Raw genomic sequence first — 10,299 nt, forward strand, 5'->3', positions numbered from 1 at the left:
TACAATTGAACCGAAACACACATGTTTCAATAAACTCGCCTCATCTCAGAAATGCTTGCAAGCTAGAATGCGAATCATCCATTAAAGTCTCGTTGATTTTTGAAAAGACAAAAGTTTCAGACATCTCAAGTTAAATTTTTGGACCTAGTACACCTCTGCAAATGAAGCCTAGGGGCAGATAAAACGAAGTAAGTTAGCTTTACCAGTTTTCGACAGGTTAGTACAGCTGATGAGCAAAAAAGAGATTAAATTTTTCAATGCCCACTTTTTTCGTTAGAAAGTGGTTTTATTTTTGTTGTTAAACGACCAATGAATGTCTAGGCATACATGGTTTATAGTTTTAAACACGACTTTTTAAAAATTAATTAAAAATCAATCATTGATTTTGCTTCTACTTTCGGTAGGAAGTTCCTGTTGTCGGCAGGGTGTGATCCTATTTTCGGCCACGCGAATACACTATTTAAAACACTCTAAAAGGTTTAAGTAATTAAAGAAACATATTTAACACAATTTTCTACACTTACTTTGCTAAAAAGTTTAATAGAAAATATTTGAATAATTACCTTTATGTTGCCCATTTTCGACATAAAACTGTCAGATTTTGACGTAACTCGAAAACCGATAGCACCGAAATAGCAGAGGATTGAAGCGTCAAAAATCAACATTTACCTTGTTCCTATTTTCGTCAGCTTTTAAAATGACAAATTAATTATTTATCGGATTTATAAAAAAAACTCAATGAGTTTTGAACAAATTTAAAAACAATTGTATTGTTCAGAAAAATCGCACACCCATTTTTCTAAATGAGCCAAAACTTCGTATTTGACGAAAAAAACGGTTCTTGTTTCGGACTTGTACCCAGTTATCAGAGAAAAAATAATTGATGCTTCGCGCGTTCCTTATCTCAACTGGTTCTTCTACGCGAAGTGTAACCCTGCTTGCGGCCAACGCTTATGCTGTGCCCCAATGCGGCACAAACACAACTTAACGGTCTGTCTGACGTTTGGCTCGCTCAGCAACGGATGAAGTTTCCAGCAACAATGCGTGACAGATGTGGCCGGTATTGCCAGCGGTGCGTTATGTTGGCGCATTGCAGGGGTTGTCTCGCGTGTGAAGTCAAGTGCATACTGGATTTTTTATAATAAGACTGCTTGGTGTGGAATGATAGAAGTTTGAGGTATGCAAATAATGAGAACTTAATAAAAAATTGGAAATATTTTTTTTATAATACTTTAAGTAGGCATTACAGAACGATTTGACAGGCATACATATACATATACTACGATAAGTAGGCATTACAGAACGATTTGACAAGGTTGAGTCATATCGAATGATAATCTCATACGTGAAACTAAATTGCACGTCATCTATAGCAAGCCGGATGAATCCTTTTTAATCAAACATCTAACGCCATAACGGTCAATTTAAAAATATTTAAGCAGTGTTGCCTGTTTCGATTTCCTATCAAAAATTTAATCTGTGTTATCTTAGTTTCTTTGACTAGTTTAAGTTTAAGCATCTTTTATCTCCTTGTCGTACCAATTATTAAACTAAAACGAGTAGATCTTGCATTGCTTTACATACATTTAGGCGTTAACTACTAAATAATTGCCCTAAGAGTCTCTCTGACCGTACTGTACTCCTTACAGCCCAACTAATTGTCATGCAAAACTAGATTGATTTCTCACCTGGAAGATGTCTCACCACCAACACCCACTGCCGAAACGAAACTAATAACGTGATGTAAAGGTTTGTAACTAAACCGTACACAAACACTCATTACCATCCTTCCATTTGGGGACAGTGAGATGTGTAGGACTGTTTAATTTCGTCAGCGGCACGGAAGGTATCCCTCCGACATCAACCAGTCCACACCACACCGAATGCATGTTCTACCCCTTTGACGAACGCCAGGCGACTTCGTGATGACTTCGTTTAATATATATGCTAATGGCGTTTAATTCTTAGCATTCTTGTGGTAAGTTTGACTTCCGTGATTTTGTGTCGGTTGCGCACCGGGATGGTAAGATGTCTGGACAAAGATCAAAGCCGTTGTTTCGAAATCGATATCGATATCGATTGCATAGTTGTCACCATTATCTTACCAGGAAATCTGAATGTGTTGAGCGTTTTTTTTCGTTTACACTACTTTTTATTGGAGACTTATCACAGGTACCTGTTGCCTTGAGCTGGTCCGGTAACGTTCGAGTCCTAGTTTTGTACCTATTTAAATATGCAAACATCACCGTTTGAGGAGTAAATCGTATCGATATGGTTTTTTTTTATCCTTCAACTGCTACTCCACATCTCATGACTAATGCGTTTTGATTGATGTTGTCGTGTCCTAACCTCAATCATGGACGTTCGAATTCGGGTCTTTTGATTTATTTTCACGCTTCCCTCACGCTTCAATCGCGATACCCTGGTTTTCTGGTGGTGGTTTTTATTAAACCAATCTGTCTTGTTGGAGGTGAATATCTACAATATCTTGAGGACTCACCCTGACGATCGTGTTGCTGCGATTTCCTTCTCAGCCCGAAGGTCAAATGAAGAGCCTCCATATTTCATAATAGTGTCATCAATCGATCAAAAATCTCTGCTACGTTCTATGGCATGATTTATACGGACGTTCTACGTAAGATAAGGAACTTTAAACGTTAAGGAATATCTTCCACGACACAATGCTCTACGTGCTAGCTGCTTATCACAAACAGTTCGCATCCCCGCCCCGAAAACGAGTATCAAAACCAAATTCACCGAATTAGATGTGAAATTGTGTGCATATTGGTTAGCTATCGGTTGTATGCCTATTAGGTTTCGGCGGATTCTGTCCTCCGGTACATACGGAGGACCCTTCCGTTCGCGCCAATGTTCAGTAATTGGTGCAAACGAGCGGTGGCAAATTGGAAGGAAAAAAGCAAATAGAGAATGAGGAAAAGTAAAGCAAAAATCGTGTGTTACAATCGCGGCTGGTAAAGCTGACTGGCTGCCAAGAGTTGGATCTCTTTCACACACACACACACACACACACACACACACACACACACACGCGGTGAGTGTTTATTGGAGCATTCTTGCTCCAATGTATCCTATCGTAAATGTATCCTATCGCCTTCGCCGAAATGAAAGATTTCAACTAGCAGATAGGCGAAACCGTTGGTCGGTGGGACCGAATCGGCGCATCCCGGAACGAAGGACTGGGCAAGTTTTGTTGGGAAAATTGCACTTTTACTACTTTGCCTACTGCTATTGTGTAGCTGGCGTTCCACAAAAAAACCAGGTACTTTTTTGCTCACCAGTATGTTTGTTGCCGTCCGTGTGTCTCGCTTTATTCATTGTCAACACTGGCAGGCATTGTGCACACCCCTTAGGTGCGGAACGAGCGAAAGGTTGGAAATCTAATGAACCAGATTTCGTCGAACGCATCGAAGCATTTTTAGCCAGACGACACACCTGGACTGGCAGGACATTTTCCGGGAAAGGAAAGGGGGGGGGGGGGGAGGAGAGCGTGGGAGCCCTGGAGCTCACTGTCCGTGCCAACGAACAGCAGTGGCAACCCATTTTCCCGGATGCACTAATTGGTGATTGCCCTTCGCCCTCCTAATCAGGCGCGTCGTTTGCATCGGTGCTTTAATGATGTTTGGATACATTTTGAGGAGAGGGGGCGGGGGAGTGGGAGGGCTTTTTTGGGTGGGGGGAGGTTTTGGATTCTACTATTTGGAAGACAGCAGCGAGCATCAGCGAGCCACAGGAATGATTCTCTAGGCTTTTTTCTTCTTTTCTCAGTTGAAGTTGCCATTAGACAGGTTTTTTTTAAAGAAATGAAGTAAAGAAAGTTTTGTGTAAAGAATGAGGTTAAGGTTTAAGTTTTCAAGCATCTTTTGCTTCATTCATGCAAAAATGCTTTTTAAATGAACGATTTTGTACATCACATTGCATATCTTAAGGCTGCGCTAATGTCCTATTTAAAGCTTGCCTAATTTTAGGCGGAATAGTAATTAGTATTTCATATTGTGGTTTGATTTTGCCTAGTTATAGGCGGATTATGTTATTTTTTAAATGTTGTTTTCACATTGCATAAGTTCAGGCGGTTTCCGTAAATGTGAAAAGAGCGTTGATAAAATATACGTTATGACATTTTCTAGTTATTTAGGTTTTAGGTACTGATTACATATTTATAATTTCAGCTTTTAGGACAGCTTTTTATTGTCAAAAATCATTTAGAAAATAAATAGGCAATTCACTATAAAGACATTTTTTAATATGTGATATTTTCAGCATTGTTTTTAAAATTCACGACACGAAACAAAGCTTCAAAATCATTGAATGATTGATTTTTTAGAGCAGGTATAAATGTAAAGCTGTGATAATGCTGTGTAGAATATTTGCCTTAATTTAGGTGGAATATTTCCTAATACTCAATTTTTTTCTTAAAACTCCCTTAATTTTATGGAATTTTCTTATACATTTTATAGTTTGTCTAATAATGTTTTAGGATTCATTAACGTCATTGAGAGTAATTTAGACAATTCTTACTGATTCAGTGTCGTATGTGATGTTAGCCGTCAAATAGTTAGCAAAAAGCCGTCAAATAGTTAGCAAATGATTTCAAAACGATTGTTTTGTATAGCAAATTGCATATTTTAGGGCTGTGCTAATTTTATTTATTTATTGTCAGCACCGCTCAGTGGTTATGCAGTTCTATTGTTCGTCCGGATCTATTGCTGTCTATGACTGTGTTGCTGGAAAAGATGTGTGAATACGGAACTCCATCCCTCCGTGTAGCGGATCTGGACTGAAACAAAAAACAGAAAGAAAACAACAAATTTGACAGCACAAACATTTGCCTGTGAATAGTGGTCCTCAAACTGCCCAGCAGTGATAGCTCAAGCTCGATCAAGACATCAACGAACTCAGAAGCTATCCGCGAGTTCCTTTCCGTAACAGCAGGGTCCCTGCTAATCACGAGGTAGGACCCGCCGACCACCTCCGAACCCAACGCCAGCAAGGCCGCACTCGCCCCATCAAGGCTAGACAGAGATGAAGAACACTGTTACAGCAAATTCTGCCTCTCTTCTTACGACAGTGTCGATTTTGACCTCGGATGCTGTTGCTTCTTGTACGGATCACCCGAGGCACTACAAAAAAAAAAATGCTTAAGACAAAGACAACACAACGAATAACCAAAAAGGAATGGCTGATATGGATCGGAAGGATAATGAGGATGCGGAATCAAAGGATGAGTCCGTTGTTTTTGGCGAATCGGAAGATGAGCCTCATGTGTGCGAGGTCTCTGGTCGCCAACACTTCCCCGATTTCTATGCCCGGTCGTCTGCCGATGCTCTCGACTGCGCTCAACAAGGAGGGTCTTGCGGTTTCAAACAACATCGCAAACACATCGCGGATTCCTTCACCACAGCCACACACCTTCGTCTGAGCCAGAGTTATACGCTGCAGATGAGCATTCAACGCGAAATGATTCGACATAAGTCGAGACATGATACGTATGAATGCCCGGTCCACAGAGAGCCCAGAGAACTAACGCCGCAGGGACACATGCGGAGAGATCGAGAAAAGGAATCGCCCGAAATCATCCGCCTCCCACATGCTCTGCCAGCGAGACAGGAAAAGCTGCTGTGGTAGCCGAAGAAACTCTCTGGCCGAGATTGGACGGTCGTAAAATGCGCCTTGTTGGATGCCTGTTTGATTTTGAGGGGGCGGTCCGGTGGCGAGGCGACAGCGGCGCCGGTCTTCACACGGCAGGGCCGTGGTTCAAATCCTATCCAGACCGCCTCTCCGTACGTAAGGCTGACTACTTTACTACGGGTAAAACTAAGTCACAGAAAGCCAGAAATGGCAGGCCGAACCCTCTCGAGGTTGTAATGCCAAGGAAGAAGAAGAAGGATGCCTGTTTTGGTCAGTGAGTCTGCCTTCTCGTTGCTGGGAATTCCACAATGAGAAGGTACCCAAATTAGCGAAATCCTGAACGCTTTGTCGAACATGGAGCCAATCAATTCTATGATTTTGATGGTAAGGAAATCCAGACTCTTAACAGCCTCCGGGGATCTTAGTGCTTCAATAGCACTAAGGCTATCTGTAAAAATGAAGAACTGATCCGAAGATCTCGCTGCTTTAATCAATAGTGCGTACAAGATTGCGGCTAGTTCTGCGGTGTAGACACTACACGGCTCCCGCAATTTGAAAAATGCTTCGGCGGATTCACTAAAAACTCCGCCGGTGCCTTCCTTAGAGGATGATCCATCAGTGTAATACTGGCTCGTTTGGTCTAAATGGCCATAATTATCCCTGAAAATGCCCGGAACTACCATTGGGCGAAGATCATTTGGCATGGTCTTAATTCCCTCCGTGGTTAAAAGGAATCTGTTGTTAAAAGGGAACTGTGGGTCCCAGGAAGGGCAGCACGGTTTAATGCCTGTGGAGCGCTAGGATGCACTTGTAGGGCAACAAAATCTTCGTAGATCTTCAAGATTTAGCTGTTAGAACCTGGCTCTAGATTTTTGCACCAGATGGGTCATATGTGTATTCCAGTTTAGCCTTGAATTGAACCAAACACCAAGATATCGAAAATTGTCGGTAGTTGATATTTTTTCACCGTACAAAAAGACATCAAACCTACTTTTTCGTCGTGTCGCTGAAAGGAGAAAAGACTACCATCTCAGTTTTCGTTGCAGAGAACTTGATACCAAGGTTTTCAGACCACTCGGCAAGGTTGTCCAGAGTGGTTTGTAAAGCCAGTTGTATTTCAGCGGCGTCCCTGCTTGCAAAAGATATGACACCGGCGTCTGCCAATTGTCCAATGCTGCAGTTTGGAGCTAGACAAGAATCTATTTCAATGACATAGAAGTTATATAGCAGGGGGCTGAAGCAGGACCTTTAGTTGCACATGACCATTGTTGAAATACATAGCTTTTTCCGACAAAAGGTTGACCAGAAAGAGGGCTGTGCTAATATTCTTTTAAAAATTGCCTAATATTAGGCTGAGTAATAACTCGTACTTAACTGTTTGTTTAAAATTTTACATAGTTTTAGGTGCAGAGATTTAACAGAAAAATTATATTGTTTTCACGCAGTAGGTGGTGAAAGCGTATGTAAGACATTTTTTGAGTTTTTTTAAGTATGTTTTAGTCGTTCAACCGAGCATGCTCGGGATAACGTAAAATAATAAGTAGGAAAGGCTTTGTTAATTTTTTTATAACTTTTTTGTTAATTTTTGATATTTTTGGAAATCTGTTATTCGTCAGCACATTTTATTCTAACAATACGGATTCAAGCCATCATAATTAAAAATAAGTAAATAAATAAATATTTTTGTCGCTAAAATTGAAGTAGAGCGCTCCCTGTACGACAATTGCTAAAGGTTTTTTTTCCCAATTTTGTATATGATATTAAAAACTTTGAGCAAAGCCTTAAATTCAGCTGACTAGATTTTAAAATGAGTGCTTTGTATTGTAGATTGCATACTTTGAGGGTGTTTTAATGACATTTGCCAATATTGCCTCATTAAAGGCGGTTCTATTGAAGGTATTTGGTGTTATGTTTTAGATTTGCCTAATAATAGCCTAATTAGTTAGTTTGCCTAAGAAGCCTAAGTTAGCCTAATAGTAACGCATTGCACAAACAGTAAGAAACTCGTACATTTAGTGTGAAATTATAAAAAAAATACACAAAACTTTTAACTTCACTCTCAAGGCAATTTAAAATAAACGGCTGAGCATTTTAGGATTTCTGCAATTTACCATTTAACTGCGAGAATCATTAAATATTTGTTTTTTTATTTTCCAAAGTTCCGTGGAGAGATTAAATAGTTATGATTTCCATACAAAAGAAGCAGTTGAATCTTAGCCTGCATGCTGCGTCACGCCTAAATGTATGCAAAAAGCGAATCTTTATTGCGATTTAAGAGCTTTATTCGTCCGGAATAGCTGTCCAAACTTGTCTTTCCATGTCCAAGCGTGTTGGACAGTGACTTCTCGTAAGGGTAGGCGCAAAACTACACTCGGCAGACCATTCCGGTTTGTATGTGCTGCGTGTGCTTATCGCTTTCCAGCCAATCTATCATTACAGTCGTCGACGCTATCTATTATGGAAGCCAGGGGGGTTACCCCATATAGATGGATTAGATGTGATAATCCGTCTCGTGTCTCTCGTGTGTGAGTTCAAGACGTTTTCTTACGATTCCAGCGCAAAAAAAAAAGCAGCGCTCCAGCCTCCCAACATCCTTGCAAAGATACTGTTTCCTACGAAACTTGGATGGGAGATAGAGAGTAGCGCATGTAGAGTGAGAGCAAAAGGGATCAGTTTACTTCACTGTACACCGTATAGGTCGTACGTCGGGACCATCCGTTCCGGTCGGAGGTCGGATAATCGTTATCTAAATATGGTCCTAAGCAGATTATGCTGCCGGTCCGCAGTCGTACCGGTAACGTCAGGGGCGAAAGCAATGTCCATCTTGCGACCTGCTTACTGATGGCGACCGTACGCTCTTTTTTACTTTCTCGCAAGTACGCGCCCACCATCTTACTGATGTGTGTGGGTGAGGATGAACTATTGCAACGTGCCAGATCGATAGGAAATGTTCTTGCCGCTCATCGGTTCGCTGTATCGATGGAATGCTCGGGAGATTTTATTATAAATATTATATCCATCAATTCTCGTCCTGCGGGCGATGGCAATAAGGAAGAAATGCGTCAGACATTGGGAAGGATTTTTGCTTTCAAAGTTCGGTGAAAATGTAAGCTACTTTTCAGGGAGAATAGATTGTTGTTGAAGTTTTTTCGATATCGAGCGTTAAAATTTAATGATACGTGGAGGATTTTAACGAATACCTAAGCGTTTCTCTTCTTTTACTCCTAAAGGCATGTGATCTCCTTAATGTGTATTTTTCTAACTATACTGTCAAACCTGCATGTAGGAGAGATGCCATTAAAGACATAAACAAAATGATTTTTTTTTAAAGGTTGCATAGTTTCAGGCGTGCCGTCAATTACGTTTAAATAATTTCATTTAATAATTACAAACATTAACTTTATTGCATTTAGACAGAATATTGTCACTACATTTCGTATTGCCACCGTAAACCTGTAATTCGGCATCCTGAATCTCAAAATGGCATATCGAAGATTGAATCGGTCATACAATACAAATTGGTGTGTTGTGTTGTTTACAAAATGTTAAGCTTTTTCGATCTGTTTTGTTGTTTCGATAAAAAAGTGAGAGTCATGAGAAAAATAAGAAAGAAGCGTGAGAGAAATGAGAGAGAATATATAGAAAAAAGACTCAGAATTGAGAGAGAATTAAGAGAGAATAAAGAGAGTTTCGAAACAGAAATAAGAGAGAATCGAGAGAAAAATGGCTCAGAATTAAGACAGAACGAAGAGAGAATCTAGAGAGAAATGAGAGAAAATCAAGAGAGTTTTGAAAGAGTAATGAGAGAAAATTGAGAGATAATCGAGAGAGAAAAAAAGATATGAGATCGAGATAAATGAATCGAGAGATAAATGAAAGATAATTGATGGAAACCCTAGTAAGAAAAATCGTGAGAGGAATGAAAGAGAAATATAATAGAATCGAAAAAGAGTCCAGAGAGAAATGAGTGACGTTTGAGAGCGAAATGAGAGATAATCGAGAGATAATCGTAAGAAAAGTGAGAGTAAATCAAGATAGATATCAGAGAAAAATGAGAGAAAATCGAGAGAGAGAGATAAGGAGAAAGAAATGAGAGAGAATTGAGAGAAAAATTATAGAAAACGAGTGAGAAATCTGTTTTCTCCATTTTCGCTCGTTTCTCACTCGATTTTCCTTTTTTTCTCTCAATTCTCTATAGATTTTCTCTCATTCGTCTCTCATTTATCTCTCGATTCTCTAGCATTTCTCTCCAAGTGCTCTATCGGTTTTTGCCCATTTATCTTTCATTCCCATCTCTTTTTTCTTTTGATTTTTGCTCTTTTTTCTCGTTTTTCTCTTGATTATCGCTAATGTTTCTCTTATTTCTTTGTATTCCCTCTTCTCCTTTCCCAAATCTCTCTCATTTCTCTCTTGGTTAGTTTTTGATTTAACAATACGGCATCAGACCGTAATACTTAATAAATAAATTTAAAAAAAATAATAGTTTTTGATTTGCTCCAAGTTCTCTCTCTCTCGATCTGTAATAATTAAAATGTAAAACAAGTTGTCTAACAAGTATGCAAAAACACGTCTCGCTTTTATTTCAAACATTTTTTCACACCTGCATAATTGCTGTATGCAATCAAGCTAATAATATGTAGCTTTACTACCTCT

This window comes from Anopheles stephensi, chromosome X (genome assembly GCF_013141755.1).
Source record: "Anopheles stephensi strain Indian chromosome X, UCI_ANSTEP_V1.0, whole genome shotgun sequence".
NCBI classification, from domain to species: Eukaryota; Metazoa; Arthropoda; class Insecta; order Diptera; family Culicidae; genus Anopheles; species Anopheles stephensi.